The sequence below is a fragment of the Triticum aestivum genome, chromosome 1D (assembly GCF_018294505.1).
Source record: "Triticum aestivum cultivar Chinese Spring chromosome 1D, IWGSC CS RefSeq v2.1, whole genome shotgun sequence".
NCBI lineage: Eukaryota > Viridiplantae > Streptophyta > Magnoliopsida > Poales > Poaceae > Triticum > Triticum aestivum.
Window position 1 is genome coordinate 95,544,646 of NC_057796.1, and position 18,843 is coordinate 95,563,488.

The following is an 18,843-nucleotide window of genomic DNA, read 5'->3' on the forward strand; positions in this document are numbered from 1 at the left end:
TTCACCAAATTTTTTAAACAAGCACATCATAAGTATATGCACAAGCAAAATACTAACTCATAAATGTTTAGTTGGTAAGAAACTAGCATACACTTTATGTAGTTGATTCAACTACATTTTAAAAACTTCATCATGTGTTTCAACTATATTTTTCATGTGTTTCAACTACATATATCACCCGTTGAACAATAATGTTTCGACTGCATCGCGTTTTTCAATTGCACTTTCTAAACTGCATCGTCTATTCCAGCTACACAATATGAACTCTAATGTTTGGGACACAACAATATTTTTTCAACTGCACTTATTCAACTCTGTCATCTCAACTTCAAGTGTGTATCAACTAGTACAACAAAGTAAGTACCACCTAATTAACAGTGCCTGTATTTTTTATTTTAGTTGATTTCCTGGCCACCCTTCTTCCTCCCCTAGTGGGTTCCTCTTCCAACTGACCCATTTGTATCATCGGCAGCACCGCCACCTCTACCCTAACTAACAATGCTATCACACGTTGCCTCACTGCCCTTTCTTGTATGATATGCCGCCGCTCATGCCTTCCCTCTAATTCGCACCCACCCTGCCATATATTCTATCGTAGGTGACCACACTCCTCTCAATCTGAACCTATCAACCCTCTGTTAGTCGTCTATGGAGATGTCGTGGCCAGCAACACCGTTTACGTCTCGGGTACATTAGGATATCTTGGCTGGCCATCTCACCTTTTCCTTTGCCTCATTTTTCTACCTCTTCTCTACCAAAATTAACTAAAACGATTTCCCAAGGATTAGAAAATGCGAAAAAATTAATGTACTTCCCCAAATGGACCACATAAAGTACCTTTACAAAATACTGATATCAAACAAAGTACACAAGCTCAACACACATACAATCTCATTGTTCTCCTTAGACATGAAATCCTTCGGGGACATGTACGTCTCACTCGAATCTAGTCAGCCGATTAAGGGTGACCACCTCCTCGTCCTGTGTGGCAAACTCTCTCGAGGCCATCTACACCATGTCAATGCCATCAGGGTCGTTCCCGCTACCACTACCTCCTGCGGGGCCGCTCGGACCAGCCGCATCCATGCCATAGTAGTAGGACCATCCGCCAGCTCCACCATGCATGTTGCCTTGTTGGTTCTTGGTGGAGGACTCGCGGTGCATCTCTACCGCCGCCTTCATATTGTTCGTTGGGAGGGTATGTTGTCCGATGAACGCATACATGTTCATGCTCGCATTGGCCGCCTGCTAGATGTCTTGCTCGCTAACCATCTGTGTCGGTGACAAACCATACGACTGGTGGTGGTTCAGGTGCGTGTTGGGAGGGATGTAGTATGAGTACCCCTCTTTTTTTCCCATCGACGACATTCAAGTCCGGCGCCCAGTACTGCATGTTGGTCGGGTTTGGGTGGTAGTACATACCAGTCATGGCCGGATTAGGGTAACTCGGGTACGCTTGCGTGGTAGGGGCGATGACGACGACAGAGTCTGTACCGGCCATCCCCATTTTCCCACCGTGTTGTTGGTCATGATACAACGGTGGGGACACCGGAGGTGTCTCTGTGGGTGATTCGGTGTGCGGGTCAAGGCTGCGGATGTACTCCATAAGGAGGGAGAGTTGGCCAGGAGGTGGCTGCTCACTATTCCTCTTCTTGAGATGGCGCTTCGCGTTCAGACTGCGCTTGGTGGCATTCCAGTGGTTCTTGACGGCGTTGTCTCACCGACCGGGGAGTAGTCGGGCGATCACCGACCAACAGTTCCCCCAAGTCTGATGCATCTCGATCAGCTTCATGTCTTCCGCTTTGGTCCATTTTTTCCTCTGCAAGGGAAATATTTGTGAGTTAATTAATTATGACATAACATTCCATTGAATTACAATTGAACACAACACTGCACACCAAAAGTAGTATTTACTAACTTGACTTTTTTTGAACGCGAGACAACACCCATATGTCATTGGAAGCGTTGTCTATTTAGAAGCCAACCGCCATTCGCCATTGCTTTGACATTTATACTAACTTTTCTTGTTGTTCGCAATTTTTTTTGTTTTTTCTAGAGTAACAAAATGTTTCTAAGTTTTTTCTTGTTTCAAAGTGTATTATAATGTTTCATTGTGTAGCAATAAAAAAATGCACTTTTTCGGATCAGATTTACTGTACATAATGAAACATTATGTTAGACTTTGAAACAATAAAAAACTAATGCAACAGTCTTGAACAAGATAAAATTTGCCAAGATTAGAAAACATAGCACGCGTCTCAAAGTATCTAAGGAATATTAAAGTATCTTAGGAATCTATTGGTTAGAAAATTTCCAGACAACCAAGCGTCCTATACTCTCACAAACTGACCTACTGCTGATATAAATTACTGAAATGGTGGAATGAGCTTCATAGAAAATGGAAAGGAAAAAAGTTAGTATGGGAATAATTATTTGGGGAATGGACCCATATAAAAAATGATGTGACTTCTTTATTTTGGAGAGATACTGTTAAAAATTACACGTATTTAATTATTTTGGACAAATCCTGTTAAAAATTACACATATATTGCATGTGCTACAATGTTGGGGATCAATATTGTGCAATTTGAGGTGGCCAAGATTTACAAAACTTCTAGAAAAATTTCAGTTAGCAATATCGGTTATATCGCAAGTGCAAGTGTCATTTTTTATTTATAGTTTTGGACTCCCTTTTTTTCGAACAAGGCAAAAGATTTGCCATCTTTATTTATTAGCAAGATTAGTTTGTAAGATACCACAAAAGTGACACGAAGACAATAAATTACTCTCACGAAATTACATTACTCAAATTCTTAGCCCCCATAATAACCCAAAGCCATGCATCGTCTTGTATGATGCAAACAATGATCACCACCGATGTCGCTTTGTTTTGAAAGACACACGAGTTCCTTTCCTTCCAAATCTCGCATCTAACAAAAAGGAGCAAAGAAAATAGAGCTTTCCTCAGCTTCGAATTGTTGTGGAGAACTCCTTCCCACCAAGTCTTCACAGTCTCAAAATGTTGCCAAAGATCCGCACTAACATGAAGACCAAGCCAAGAAACCACATCGTTCCAAAATCAAAGAGAGAATCAACACTTGAAGAGGAGGTGAGCTGTTGATTCTTACACTTGGTTGCAAAGAGGGCATCAGTCGCAATTTGGCCACTCTCAACATTGTAGCCTGTTTGCCGTCCAAATCCCATTTTGGGTGACTATCCAAGTAAAAAACCTATATATTTGGGAGATGCCCAAACCTTTCAGGCCATGGATAAGAAGTTGGATCAGATGTGGTCAGTCAATCGAGCCTTGTAGGCCGATGAGGTGGTATAGTTCCTATCGTTAGTCAGCTTCCACATGATTGTATCTGGGATATCTGGTTAGATGATGACATTGGCAAGTTTATCCCACAAAATGATGAATTGTTGATGTGCCCTAGTGTTAGGCCTCCTTGACTGTCAATCTATAGAACCCAAAAACCATCTCCCAAAGCCTTGTTATATATGATGCCGCCATTCTTGCAAGATATCCCCCAAAACATTGGCACATTGTCTTTAGGCCTCAACCTCTCTAGCCATGATGACTCCCAAAATTTGGATTTATTTCCATCAACAGTCATAACCTTAGTGCCCGCTGGGAAGGGATCATGATCATCATTGTTGCATGACATCCCCATAATGCACCACGCCCTATGCGGGTCATGTTGGTCAAGCGATAAACATCATAAGCAAAGCGCGATGGTGAACTTCCAAGATTAAGAATTCTTGGGCTACCAAACTCCTTCAGCCTGCAAACTTGCTCCAAATTAATTTCGCAATTACCACTGGTCACTTTATCTATCCATTCCCAAATATAGGCACACCTCATTCTATCAGTATTCCTAAGAACCTCCACTAGGAGGTCAAGTGGTGAAATATGGTATATGGACGCCTCCTGAGCACCATTTGAATGCCTGCTGTAGCTACATGTTTTCCTCTCCAAGGTGCTAATTTCTTGGCGTCTTTATGTTCTAAGTGTTGCAAGTGGACCCTCTGTACTCTTTGACCGTGTGGGGCAGGCTAAGGTAACTTATGGGAAGGGATTAGTGGCCTGCTGGAAAGGACTGAAGGATGTCATCAAGGTCGATGTTATCGCACCAGATAGGTGCAACAATGCTCCTTCTACAATTTGTGACAAGGATGTTAGTATCTTGAAATAGGCAAGCGTGGTGGCGAGGAATTGGACTTGTTCCTTGATAGGGGCACATAAAACTATCACATCGCTGGTCTAAAAGGAAACATGAATGTCTGTGTGCCACCCACTAAGAGGATGAAGCTTTCCTTAGGTTGTAGCCTTGTTCAAGATATATTGCAGCGGGTTAATGGCAAGCTCGAAAAGCAAAGGGGAAAGGGGGGCCCTGACAAAGCCCATGAGCGTGCTTGATCAGGTCCTCAACTATTGCACTAAGCAAAACTCGGGAAGAAGATTAGGTGGGGAGAGTGGAGATCCATCCCCAGGAGTGGCCTTGGAAGCCATGGTGACTCAACATGTCTATAAAATAATACCACCTAATGGAATCTATGGCCTTCTTTATGTGGAGCTTGATGAGGAGTGTAGGTGTCTTGATGTGGTAAAATCTTCTAGCCAAATCGCGCATATACATGAAGTTATAGTGGATACTCCTCCTCTTGATGAAATCAGTGCAATGGAAACAATATCATTCATGTGCAGAGCCAACCTCATAGAGCAAGGGTTTTGACAATGAGCTTGGCCATGACACAAATAAGGCTAATAGTACTAAAATTTGAAATGTCCTTGGTGCAATCTTTCTTGGGGATGAGTGTAACATTTGATGAGTTTAGCCAATGGAAGTTTTCCACGTGGAGGTCTAAGAAATTATTGATCATGAGCATGTAGTCATCCTCAATAATATCCCAACAATCCTTGATGAATTTTTTGTTAAGCCATCGGGCCCGCATGCTTTGTCACTAGGTAGGGCAAAGATCACAGCCTTGACCTCCTTCTTTTTGATGGCATCTCCAAGAGCGGAGAGATCATGGCCAGCAATGGGAATCATTGGCCAATTGATGTTCTTTGCACACTAGGCACTCTTTTATTTATAGCAAAGAAGTGTGAGTGAACAATGTTTTTCTTGTAGTCATGATCCATCACCCAGTCATTCCCATGTTTGAGATGATGTATAAGATTTTTCCTCCCTTGCCCATTCACCCTTGGATGAAAGTAACAAGTGTTATTGTCTTCGTCTTTAATATTTTTGATCCTCAAGATTTGTCTCTTCCTTGTTCTCTCCATGACCACGAGCCCAATCACACTTATTTTAAGTCTCTTTCAAAGATCCTTCTCATCATTACTTAGCTCCCTATTATCCTAGGCCTCATCCAACCAAAGAATGATCTCTAAGGTCAGGTGAAGTTGGACTTTGGCATTGAAGGAAATAGTTTTACTCCAAGTATTAAGCCTTTGACTAATTCTTTTCAACTTTGTGAAAGAGCCTTTGATAAGGCTTAGTGTGCTTAGAGAGCTCATCCATGCATCTTGAAACAACTGGTGAAATCCGGGCATGTTGGTCCCAAAAAAAGCAAAGCGGAAGGTCTTTGGTCGCCAAGGGCTATCTCATTGACCTGGAGGAGAAGACAATGATCCGAAAGTGATGAGGAGAGGGAATTCATAATGTTCTTGTCAAAAGTAATATCCCAATCTTCATTGCAAAAGAAGCCATCAAGCTTGGACATGGTTGGGTTGCTTTGCTTATTTTCCCAAGTGTACATTTTTTTTCTGGAGGTGGGCTTCTTGTAGATCACAAAATACAAGAGCATTCCGAAAGAAAAAGGTGCGGCTATGGTTCGCATTGGCATGGTTATTATCTCTGGAGCGGTATATTTGGTTGAAGTTGCCTATGTCAAGACTTTATCTCGAGGATGGGGATTTTCATTCATCATCTCTTCGAAGAAGATATCATTATGGATATTTCTTGTTGGCCCATACAATGTGGTAATCTTAAAGGAGGTTTCAGATCTAACGATGGAGACATTGGTAGAGAATGTGTAGGTGCCAAAGTGCACATCCTCTACAAGGACATGATCTTCTTCCCAAGATGAGAATCCCACCACTTGTACCAGTAGTTGGGTGTTGGGGAAACCCCTTCAGCCTGTAGCCTCCAAGGAAGGCAACAATCATGGAGTCAACCACGTCAAGCTTAGTTTCCTGGATACATGCAAGATGACACACAGAGGCAGCAATGGTTTCATCGATAGTGGCTCTCCTATTCCGGAAATTGAGCTTGCACAACCCAATTCAAAAAACTGAGGTTGAAACTGAGCAAAGTCGAACAGTCAAGGACACAACTCCGGTAGAAGTCCATAGTGCCTCTCCAGGGCAACAATAAGTAGTCGCACACAACAACAACTACAATCAGGAGCCCCAAATGATTGATATCTAACATATGAACTAAACTACATCATCAGATGAACCAAGGCAATCAGGTCGTTTCGACGATGTACTCGCTGATCGGCGATGGCATCTCTCGACCACCATCACCACCATGCTCCATCAAAACATTATCCATGTTTGTCGCCAAATCGCATCAAGTTGCAAAAGCGCCCGAAGCGCGATGTTCTATATGTCTGGCGGTCTCCTCTGGAACAGAGCCACGAAGCGGTATTCACTTCCTCGTTGACCTATTCACCCTCACCAATGACTCACATATGTTGGCAAAGAAGCCTTTCCATGAGCTAGGCGATGTGCATGACCATTTTCTTGGCACTCACGTGCGGACTGCGTTGGTTGATGTCAAAGACGGCGACCCTCGTGAATGTTTCCCTCCTTGTTGTGGCGACCTGGTTGGATTGTTGCTCGTAGAGCAGGGAGAATGGGAGGCGGCACCGGCACAAAGCGTCGCATGCCATCTCTGTCAAGAGCGCAACTGGCCTGCATATTGTCGATCTCTGTCATCGTTGGGGTTGCTTTGCCGAACTATCGGGTTGGGAAGCGAGGCATGAAGATGGGCATGCGGGTTCCATCAGGCCAAAAACAGAGGACTCGGGGGGGTGCATGGGTTGATGGCATACGCAACTCATCGTCGAGCCCACGGCAGCAAGCAGAGGGCTCGGTGCATGGGCTGGTGGCGTGCACATCTCCATCGGCAAAGCAGGCCGCACATGCACCCTGAAGTAGGGCCTACCTTGCATAGCTAGTCCAATCTGGAGGGAGTGGAGTGGAGCTCCATTAGGTCACAGACACATATCTCAAATGCTAATCTGGGGGCAGGAACATCCACTCCTATTTACCAAATTCAGGAAAACCATAATAAAAAAGTAGCAATTTCACAAATAAACATCATCAAAATTTTGGAACATGTGTAATCAGGCTATGAGCATTATATATGGAAGCATGTGACTTATTTTCTAGATATGATTCAACTAATGAAAGTACCACATCTCAAATGCTACTTTGTGGGCTAGAACATCAACTCTTACTTTAGGGATATCAAATTGTGGCAACTCACAAATAGGTAGTAATTTGACAAATAATCAAGACAATTTTTTTAATTGGGTGATCGCTTAGTGGCCAAGATGAAGGAAATATGCCCTAGAGGCAATAATAAAGTTATTATTTATTTCCTTATATCATGATAAATGTTTATTATTCATGCTAGAATTGTATTAACCGGAAACATAATACTTGTGTGAATACATAGACAAACAAAGTGTCACTAGTATGCCTCTACTTGACTAGCTCGTTGATCAAAGATGGTTATGTTTGACATGAGTTGTCATTTGATTAACGGGATCACATCATTAGGAGAATGATGTGATTGACTTGACCCATTCCGTTAGCTTAGCACTCGATCGTTTAGTATGTTGCTATTGCTTTCTTCATGACTTATACATGTTCCTATGACTATGAGATTATGCAACTCCCGTTTACCGGAGGAACACTTTGTGTGCTACCAAATGTCACAACGTAACTGGGTGATTATAAAGGTGCTCTACAGGTGTCTCCGAAGGTACTTGTTGGGTTGGCGTATTTCGAGATTAGGATTTGTCACTCCGATTGTCGGAGAGGTATCTCCGGGCCCTCTCGGTAATACACGTCACTTAAGCCTTGCAAGCATTGCAACTAATGAGTTTGTTGCGAGATGATGTATTACAGAACGAGTAAAGAGACTTGCCGGTAACGAGATTGAACTAGGTATTGAGATACCGACAATCGAATCTCGGGCAAGTAACATACCGATGACAAAGGGAACAACGTATATTGTTATGCGGTCTGACCGATAAAGATCTTCGTAGAATCTGTGGGAGCCAATATGAGCATCCAGGTTCCGCTATTGGTTATTGACCGGAGACATCTCTCAGTCATGTCTACATAGTTCTCGAACCCGTAGGGTCCGCACGCTTAACGTTTCGATGACAGTTATATTATGAGTTTATATGTTTTGATGTACCGAAGGTTGTTCGGAGTCCTGGATGTGATCACGGACATGACGAGGAGTCTCGAAATGGTCACGACATGAAGATTGATATATTGGAAGCCAATGTTTGGATATCGGAAGTGTTCCGGGTGAAATCAGGATTTTACCGGAGTACCGGGAGGTTACCGGAACCCCCGGCAACATAATGGGCCTTAGTGGGCCTAGGTGGAAGAGAGGAGAGGCGGCTAGGGCTGGGCCGCGCGCCCCTCCCCCCTAGTCTGAATAGGACAAGGAGAAGGGGGCGGCGCCCCCTTCCTTCTTCTCCCTCTCCTCTTTCCCCCCTCCCAAGTCCTAATCCAACTAGGAAAAGGGGGGAGTCCTACTCCCGGTGGGAGTAGGACTCCTCCTGGCGCGCCCCAAGGCTGGCCGCACCTTCCCCCTTTGATCCTTTATATACGGGGGCAACGGGGCACCCCATAGACACAAAAATTGATCATTGATCTCTTCGCCGTGTGCGGTGCCCCCCTCCACCATATTACACCTCGATAATATCGTAGCGGTGCTTAGGCGAAGCCCTGCGTCGGTAGAACATCATCATCGTCACCATGCCGTCGTGCTGACGAAACTCTCCCTCAACACTCGGCTGGATTAGAGTTCGAGGGACGTCATCGAGCTAAACGTGTGCTGAACTCGGAGGTGTCGTACGTTCGGTACTTGATCGGTCGGATTGTGAAGACGTACGACTACATCAACCGCGTTGTGTTAACGCTTCCACTTTCGGTCTACGAGGGTACGTGGACAACACTCTCCCCTCTCATTGCTATGCATCACCATGATCTTGCGTGTGCGTAGGAATTTTTTTGAAATTACTACGTTCCCTAACAGTGGCATCCGAGCGAGGTTTTATGCGTAGATGTCATATGCACGAGTAGAACACAAGTGAGTTGTGGGCGATATAAGTCATACTGCTTACCAGCATGTCATACTTTGGTTCGGCGGTATTGTTGGATGAAGCGGTCCGGACCGACATTACGCGTACGCTTAGGCGAGACTGGTTCTTCTGACGTGCTTTGCACAGAGGTGGCTGGCGGGTGTCAGTTTCTCCAACTTTAGTTGAACCGAGTGTGGCTACGCCTGGTCCTTGCGAAGGTTAAAACAGCACCAACTTGACAAACTATCGTTGTGGTTTTTGATGCGTAGGTAAGAACGGTTCTTGCTAAGCCCGTAGCAGCCACGTAAAACTTGCAACAACAAAGTAGAGGACGTCTAATTTGTTTTTGCAGGGCATGTTGTGATGTGATATGGTCAAGACATGATGCTAAATTTTTTTGTATGAGATGATCATGTTTTGTAACTGAGTTATCGGCAACTGGCAGGAGCCATATGGTTGTCGCTTTATTGTATGCAATGCAATCGCCCTGTAATGCTTTACTTTATCACTAAGCGGTAGCGATAGTCATAGAAGCATAAGATTGGCGAGACGACAACGATGCTATGATGGAGATCAAGGTGTCGCGCCGGTGACGATGATGATCATGACGGTGCTTCGGAGATGGAGATCACAAGCACAAGATGATGATGGCCATATCATATCACTTATATTGATTGCATGTGATGTTTATCTTTTTATGCATCTTATCTTGCTTTGATTGACGGTAGCATTATAAGATGATCCCTCACTAAATTATCAAAGTATAAGTGTTCTCCCTGAGTATGCACCGTTGCGAAAGTTCTTCGTGCTGAGACACCACGTGATGATCGGGTGTGATAGGCTCTACGTTCAAATACAACGGGTGCAAAACAGTTGCACACGCGGAATACTCAGGTTAAACTTGACGAGCCTAGCATATAACAGATATGGCCTCGGAACACGGAGACCGAAAGGTCGAGCGTGAATCATATAGTAGATATGATCAACATAGTGATGTTCACCGTTGAAACTACTCCATCTCACGTGATGATCGGACATGGTTTAGTTGATATGGATCACGTGATCACTTAGAGGATTAGAGGGATGTCTATCTAAGTGGGAGTTCTTAAGTAATATGATTAATTGAACTTGAATTTATCATGAACTTAGTACCTGATAGTATCTTGCTTGTCTATGTTGATTGTAGATAGATGGCCCGTGCTGTTGTTCCGTTGAATTTTAATGCGTTCCTTGAGAAAGCAAAGTTGAAAGATGATGGTAGCAATTACACGGACTGGGTCCGTAACTTGAGGATTATCCTCATTGCTGCACAGAAGAATTACGTCCTGGAAGCACCGCTGGGTGCCAGGCCTGCTGCAGGAGCAACACCAGATGTTATGAACGTCTGGCAGAGCAAAGCTGATGACTACTCGATAGTTCAGTGTGCCATGCTTTACGGCTTAGAACCGGGTCTTCAACGACGTTTTGAACGTCATGGAGCATATGAGATGTTCCAGGAGTTGAAGTTAATATTTCAAGCAAATGCCCGGATTGAGAGATATGAAGTCTCCAATAAATTCTACAGCTGTAAGATGGAAGAGAATAGTTCTGTCAGTGAGCATATACTCAAAATGTCTGGGTATAACAATCACTTGATTCAACTGGGAGTTAATCTTCCGGATGATAGCGTCATTGACAGAATTCTTCAATCACTGCCACCAAGCTACAAGAGCTTCGTGATGAACTATAACATGCAAGGGATGGATAAGACGATTCCCGAGCTCTTCGCAATGCTAAAGGCTGCGGAGGTAGAAATCAAAAAGGAGCATCAAGTGTTGATGGTCAATAAGACCACTAGTTTCAAGAAAAAGGGCAAAGGGAAGAAGAAGGGGAACTTCAAGAAGAACAGCAAGCAAGTTGCTGTTCAGGAGAAGAAACCCAAGTCTGGACCTAAGCCTGAGACTGAGTGCTTCTACTGCAAGCAGACTGGTCACTGGAAGCGGAACTGCCCCAAGTATTTGGCGGATAAGAAGGATGGCAAGGTGAACAAAGGTATATGTGATATACATGTTATTGATGTGTACCTTACTAATGCTCGCAGTAGCACCTGGGTATTTGATACTGGTTCTGTTGCTAATATTTGCAACTCGAAACAGGGGCTACGGATTAAGCGAAGATTGGCTAAGGACGAGGTGACGATGCGCGTGGGAAATGGTTCCAAAGTCGATGTGATCGCGGTCGGCACGCTACCTCTACATCTACCTTCGGGATTAGTTTTAGACCTAAATAATTGTTATTTGGTGCCAGCGTTAAGCATGAACATTATATCTGGATCTTGTTTGATGCGAGACGGTTATTCATTTAAATCAGAGAATAATGGTTGTTCTATTTATATGAGTAATATCTTTTATGGTCATGCACCCTTGAAGAGTGGTCTATTTTTGTTGAATCTCGATAGTAGTGATACACATATTCATAATATTGAAGCCAAAAGATGCAGAGTTGATAATGATAGTGCAACTTATTTGTGGCACTGCCGTTTAGGTCATATCGGTGTAAAGCGCATGAAGAAACTCCATACTGATGGACTTTTGGAACCACTTGATTATGAATCACTTGGTACTTGCGAACCGTGCCTCATGGGCAAGATGACTAAAACACCGTTCTCCGGAACTATGGAGAGAGCAACAGATTTGTTGGAAATCATACATACAGATGTATGTGGTCCGATGAATATTGAGGCTCGTGGCGGATATCGTTATTTTCTCACCTTCACAGATGATTTGAGCAGATATGGGTATATCTACTTAATGAAACATAAGTCTGAAACATTTGAAAAGTTCAAAGAATTTCAGAGTGAAGTTGAAAATCATCGTAACAAGAAAATAAAATTTCTACGATCTGATCGTGGAGGAGAATATTTGAGTTATGAGTTTGGTCTTCATTTGAAACAATGCGGAATAGTTTCGCAACTCACGCCACCCGGAACACCACAGCGTAATGGTGTGTCCGAACATCGTAATCGTACTCTACTAGATATGGTGCGATCTATGATGTCTCTTACTGATTTACCGCTATCGTTTTGGGGTTATGCTTTAGAGACGGCTGCATTCACGTTAAATAGGGCACCATCAAAATCCGTTGAGACGACGCCTTATGAACTGTGGTTTGGCAAGAAACCAAAGTTGTCGTTTCTTAAAGTTTGGGGCTGCGATGCTTATGTGAAAAAACTTCAACCTGATAAGCTCGAACCCAAATCGGAGAAATGTGTCTTCATAGGATACCCAAAGGAGACTGTTGGGTACACCTTCTATCACAGATCCGAAGGCAAAACTTTTGTTGCTAAATTCGGAATTTTCTGGAGAAGGAGTTTCTCTCGAAAGAAGTGAGTGGGAGGAAAGTAGAACTTGATGAGGTAACTGTACCTGCTCCCTTATTGGAAAGTAGTTCATCACAGAAACCGGTTTCTGCGACACCTACACCAATTAGTGAGGAAGTTAATGATGATGATCATGAAACTTCAGATCAAGTTATTACTGAACCTCGTAGGTCAACCAGAGTAAGATCCGCACCAGAGTGGTACGGTAATCCTATTCTGGAGGTTATGTTACTAGACCATGACGAACCTACGAACTATGAAGAAGCGATGGTGAGCCCAGATTCCGCAAAATGGCTTGAGGCCATGAAATCCGAGATGGGATCCATGTATGAGAACAAAGTATGGACTTTGGTTGACTTGCCCGATGATCGGCAAGCCATTGAAAATAAATGGATCTTCAAGAAGAATACTGACGCTGACGGTAATGTTACTGTCTATAAAGCTCGACTTGTTGCGAAAGGTTTTCGACAAGTTCAAGGGATTGACTACGATGAGACCTTCTCACCCGTAGCGATGCTTAAGTCTGTCCGAATCATGTTAGCAATTGCCGCATTTTATGATTATGAAATTTGGCAAATGGATGTCAAAACTGCATTCCTGAATGGATTTCTGGAAGAAGAGTTGTATATGATGCAACCGGAAGGTTTTGTCGATCCAAAGGGAGCTAACAAAGTGTGCAAGCTCCAGCGATCCATTTATGGACTGGTGCAAGCCTCTCGGAGTTGGAATAAACGCTTTGATAGTGTGATCAAAGCATTTGGTTTTGTACAGACTTTTGGAGAAGCCTGTATTTACAAGAAAGTGAGTGGGAGCTCTGTAGCATTTCTGATATTATATGTGGATGACATATTGCTGATTGGAAATGATATAGAATTTCTGGATAGCATAAAGGGATACTTGAATAAGAGTTTTTCAATGAAAGACCTCGGTGAAGCTGCGTATATATTGGGCATCAAGATCTATAGAGATAGATCAAGACGCTTAATTGGACTTTCACAAAGCACATACCTTGACAAAGTTTTGAAGAAGTTCAAAATGGATCAAGCAAAGAAAGGGTTCTTGCCTGTGTTACAAGGTGTGAAGTTGAGTAAGACTCAATGCCCGACCACTGCAGAAGATAGAGAGAAGATGAAAGATGTTCCCTATGCTTCAGCCATAGGCTCTATCATGTATGCAATGCTGTGTACCAGACCTGATGTATGCCTTGCTATAAGTCTAGCAGGAAGGTACCAAAGTAATCCAGGAGTGGATCACTGGACAGCGGTCAAGAACATCCTGAAATACCTGAAAAGGACTAAGGATATGTTTCTCGTTTATGGAGGTGACAAAGAGCTCATCGTAAATGGTTACGTCGATGCAAGCTTTGACACTGATCCGGACGATTCTAAATCGCAAACCGGATACGTGTTTACATTGAACGGTGGAGCTGTCAGTTGGTGCAGTTCTAAACAAAGCGTCGTGGCGGGATCTACGTGTGAAGCGGAGTACATAGCTGCTTCGGAAGCAGCAAATGAAGGAGTCTGGATGAAGGAGTTCATATCCGATCTAGGTGTCATACCTAGTGCATCGGGTCCAATGAAAATCTTTTGTGACAATACTGGTGCAATTGCCTTAGCAAAGGAATCCAGATTTCACAAGAGAACCAAGCACATCAAAGACGCTTCAATTCCATCCGGGATTTAGTCCAGGTGGGAGACATAGAAATTTGCAAGATACATACGGATCTGAATGTTGCAGACCCGTTGACTAAGCCTCTTCCACGAGCAAAACATGATCAGCACCAAGGCTCCATGGGTGTAAGAATCATTACTGTGTAATCTAGATTATTGACTCTAGTGCAAGTGGGAGACTGAAGGAAATATGCCCTAGAGGCAATAATAAAGTTATTATTTATTTCCTTATATCATGATAAATGTTTATTATTCATGCTAGAATTGTATTAACCGGAAACATAATACTTGTGTGAATACATAGACAAACAAAGTGTCACTAGTATGCCTCTACTTGACTAGCTCGTTGATCAAAGATGGTTATGTTCCTAGCCATGACATGAGTTGTCATTTGATTAACGGGATCACATCATTAGGAGAATGATGTGATTGACTTGACCCATTCCGTTAGCTTAGCACTCGATCGTTTAGTATGTTGCTATTGCTTTCTTCATGACTTATACATGTTCCTATGACTATGAGATTATGCAACTCCCGTTTACCGGAGGAACACTTTGTGTGCTACCAAACGTCACAACGTAACTGGGTGATTATAAAGGTGCTCTACAGGTGTCTCCGAAGGTACTTGTTGGGTTGGCGTATTTCGAGATTAGGATTTGTCACTCCGATTGTCGGAGAGGTATCTCCGGGCCCTCTCTGTAATACACATCACTTAAGCCTTGCAAGCATTGCAACTAATGAGTTTGTTGCGAGATGATGTATTACAGAACGAGTAAAGAGACTTGCCGGTAACGAGATTGAACTAGGTATTGAGATATCGACGATCGAATCTCGGGCAAGTAACATACCGATGACAAAGGGAACAACGTATGTTGTTATGCGGTCTGACCGATAAAGATCTTCGTAGAATATGTGGGAGCCAATATGAGCATCCAGGTTCCGCTATTGGTTAATGACCGGAGACATGTCTCGGTCATGTCTACATAGTTCTCGAACCCGTAGGGTCCGCACGCTTAACGTTTCGATGACAGTTATATTATGAGTTTATATGTTTTGATGTACCGAAGGTTGTTCGGAGTCCCGGATGTGATCACGGACATGACGAGGAGTCTCGAAATGGTCGAGACATGAAGATTGATATATTGGAAGCCTATGTTTGGATATCGGAAGTGTTTCGGGTGAAATCGGGATTTTACCGGAGTAGCGGGAGGTTACCGGAACCCCCCGGCAACATAATGGGCCTTAGTGGGCCTAGGTGGAAGAGAGGAGAGGCGGCTAGGGCTGGGCCGCGCGCCCCTCCCCCCTAGTCCGAATAGGACAAGGAGAAGGGGGCGGCGCCCCCTTCCTTCTTCTCCCTCTCCTCTTTCCCCCCTCCCAAGTCCTAATCCAACTAGGAAAAGGGGGGAGTCCTACTCCCGGTGGGAGTAGGACTCCTCCTGGCGCGCCCCAATGCTGGCCGCACCTCCCCCCTTTGATCCTTTATATACGGGGGCAAGGGGGCACCCCATAGACACAACAATTGATCATTGATCTCTTAGCCGTGTGCGGTGCCCCCCTCCACCATATTACACCTCGATAATATCATAGCGGTGCTTAGGCGAAGCCCTGCGTCGGTAGAACATCATCATCGTCACCACGCCGTCGTGCTGACGAAACTCTCCCTCAACACTCGGCTGGATCGGAGTTCGAGGGACGTCATCGAGCTGAACGTGTGCTGAACTCGGAGGTGCCGTACGTTCGGTACTTGATCGGTCGGATTGTGAAGACGTACGACTACATCAACCGCGTTGTGTTAACGCTTCCGCTTTCGGTCTACGAGGGTACGTGGACAACACTCTCCCCTCTCGTTGCTATGCATCACCATGATCTTGCGTGTGCGTAGGAATTTTTTTGAAATTACTACGTTCCCCAACACAAGAATCTCTTCTCTACTACTTAAAAAGAACCTAAGGTTCTCATTTCAGCCTCTCCTTCATCCAACCTCTCTATATATATGGTTCCCCCCTTCCGTTCTCCTATTTGATTTTTTCCTCCCATCTCTGATTTTTCTCTCAAATAATAATATTTTTTGGCAAGTTAGTAATATTTTACCAAATAAGTGCTTAACAATAAGATGATATTTTGACTCCCATCTCCGATCTTTCTCATAAATAACATTTTCTGTGGTAAGATAATAAATTCTTACCAAATAAGTGCTTAACAATACGATCGCAGGTAAATCATGACAATTGCATACAAAATCTTGCTAAGATTATAGCGCACCAATGTAATAATAGACCTGCGATCATGGGCTAATCTCCGAGAATGTTTATACTCCTGTTGCAACGTACGGGTAATTAACTAAGTTTTAAAAATGAGACACCATGTCAATTACTCCCTCCACTCACAAATATAAGATGTTCTAATTTATTTTTCTGAATTGTAGGTATATAGATTTTTTTAGCGTGTCTGTTCACTTATTTTAGTCCGTATAGTCCATATTGAAATATCCAAAACATCTTCTCTTTGTGAACACAGGGAGTAGTAAATTTCCATATTTGTAAGGGCAAGTGAGATTTCTTTATTTTGGATTGAACACAAAATCCTTGTACACGTTTCAGATGCTAATGTGTGGGCAGGAACATCAATCCCTATTAATTTTAGAAAATTACTTCCCTGCAAAAAATTCTTCAGAAAATCACTTGGGTGATTATTTAGTGGCCTAAATGAAGAAATTAATCGCCACATTTACTGATTAGACTAAAGACATGCAAGACTACTAAATATTTATTCGGGAGTTAATACCCACTTTCGAATGGTGACGAATCAGATAATGCAACGATAAATTTCTTCCCTAAGCACACTCAATCATAGATCATCAAAATTCCCCAGAATTAAGCTGCTAGTAGGGACTAGGGAGTTAAGAAATTTAAATCTTGCGAAATCACCTCAATGTTGGGGTCAAGTTGGTTGGTCCATCTCTCCCGACACTGCTTCCCGCTCCGGCCAGGGAGGTACAACGTGACCTCCGCCCACCTCCCTAGGCCGAATTCCTGCACCTTCACCCTGAGCAGCCTGCACAATCACAAAGAAACTGACGAAGCTGCAACCGATGAAGGACAAAGAAAAAGGTTTGCAATTTAGGGTTGGATTTTCTACGTACGTGTCTTCCTCCACGGTCCAGGACCCTTTGAACCGTGTCAACCCCTGGCTGCTATATCTGGCACGAGGCAGCGCCCGAGCAGTCGCCGTGATTGCCGTAGGGGCGTCACTGCTCCCGTAGCCGGGGAAGCTGGTGGGATCCATCTCGCTGATGCCACCGGAAGCCCTTGATCCAGCGCCCGGGACGACAACCGCCCCGGCTGGAGCACCACCATCATTATGGACGAAGTGTTGTGCAACTCCGCCATGGCCGGAGCTCGTGTACTAGTTCCCAGCCGCCGAGGCTGCCACGTCCCAGTTGAAACAAGCACTCCCTTCAGCCATCAGCGCGGCCTCCAAGGTCGGATCGGACCAATGGCAGCAGGAAAGCTCGTGGTAGAGATGGGGCAAGGAAAGCAAGAAGCAGGGGAGTAGTCTCGGGCTCTTCTGCGGGAGAAATGCCTCTATCAGAGACGGATCGAGGGGTCTGCGCCTGATATAGAAGGGGACGGAGCCCCATGCCCCCATCGGCCCGTCCATTCTCTTGCCCCCAACTCCTCATCAGGCGGCCAAGAGGCGTCCCACATGGCAATAACGTTCCGACTACAGGTTTTCAAGTTCGATGTGGACCTTGTGCACCGGGTGTACGCAGTCTCTGGAGAGGTTTGCGTGGTCCAGGGTGGGTAAGGCGTGTCAGTACAGATATGCTGAAGCATAACACTCGTGCCCGTATGGAGGTATGCGCGCAAATTCAGGGGAAACGGAATGCCTATTGGCGTGCTACGTGATCATTTGCAGTTAAGTACAGGGTGTATTTGGATATAGCATGATAAATGTTGTAGATGTACACTACTCCGCATTTCCATATTTTTTTTTGTTATTACACGTGCAGTTTCTATAGAGTGCAAGGCTACGTAGGACTGACGGGGACTCGAACAACCTCGCAGTTCAAGGCTCATGGATGTTAACTAGATGCTAATGCGCGCTTCGTTGCGCCAATTTTCACTATCACGCGTGCTTGTGTAATTTTTTAGTTGGATGACATGTGTTGCGCTATTTGATTTTGTGTCCTTTGATTGAAGATCCGAAGACTGCAGAAGTTGTGGACGCTTGTGGTTGTTCCATTTTACATGTATGACATTTGATTCGATGTTAATCGTGGCAGGCGTGTGAGCCGCGAGCGGCCGTATACGTGACATATGTTCCAGGGAAATCTACACGCATGCCACCCACAGTCACACACTATGGATCCAAGTGGCTGAAACAGCATACACCCTCTTACAATCAGGACCAAGTCATCCAACCTTTGATGCACGAAATAGCAGACTTTCCAAGTAGCTTAGTATCATTAGA

The 18,843-nt window shown here is 44.1% G+C and overlaps 1 pseudogene; it reads right to left on the reverse strand.

Annotated features, from left to right (window-relative positions):
- Positions 1 to 1,008: 1,008 nt before the first annotated feature.
- On the reverse strand, positions 1,009 to 17,835 carry LOC123166197 (transcription factor MYB16-like; annotated as a pseudogene).
- Between the last annotated feature and the right edge of the window lie 1,008 nt (positions 17,836 to 18,843).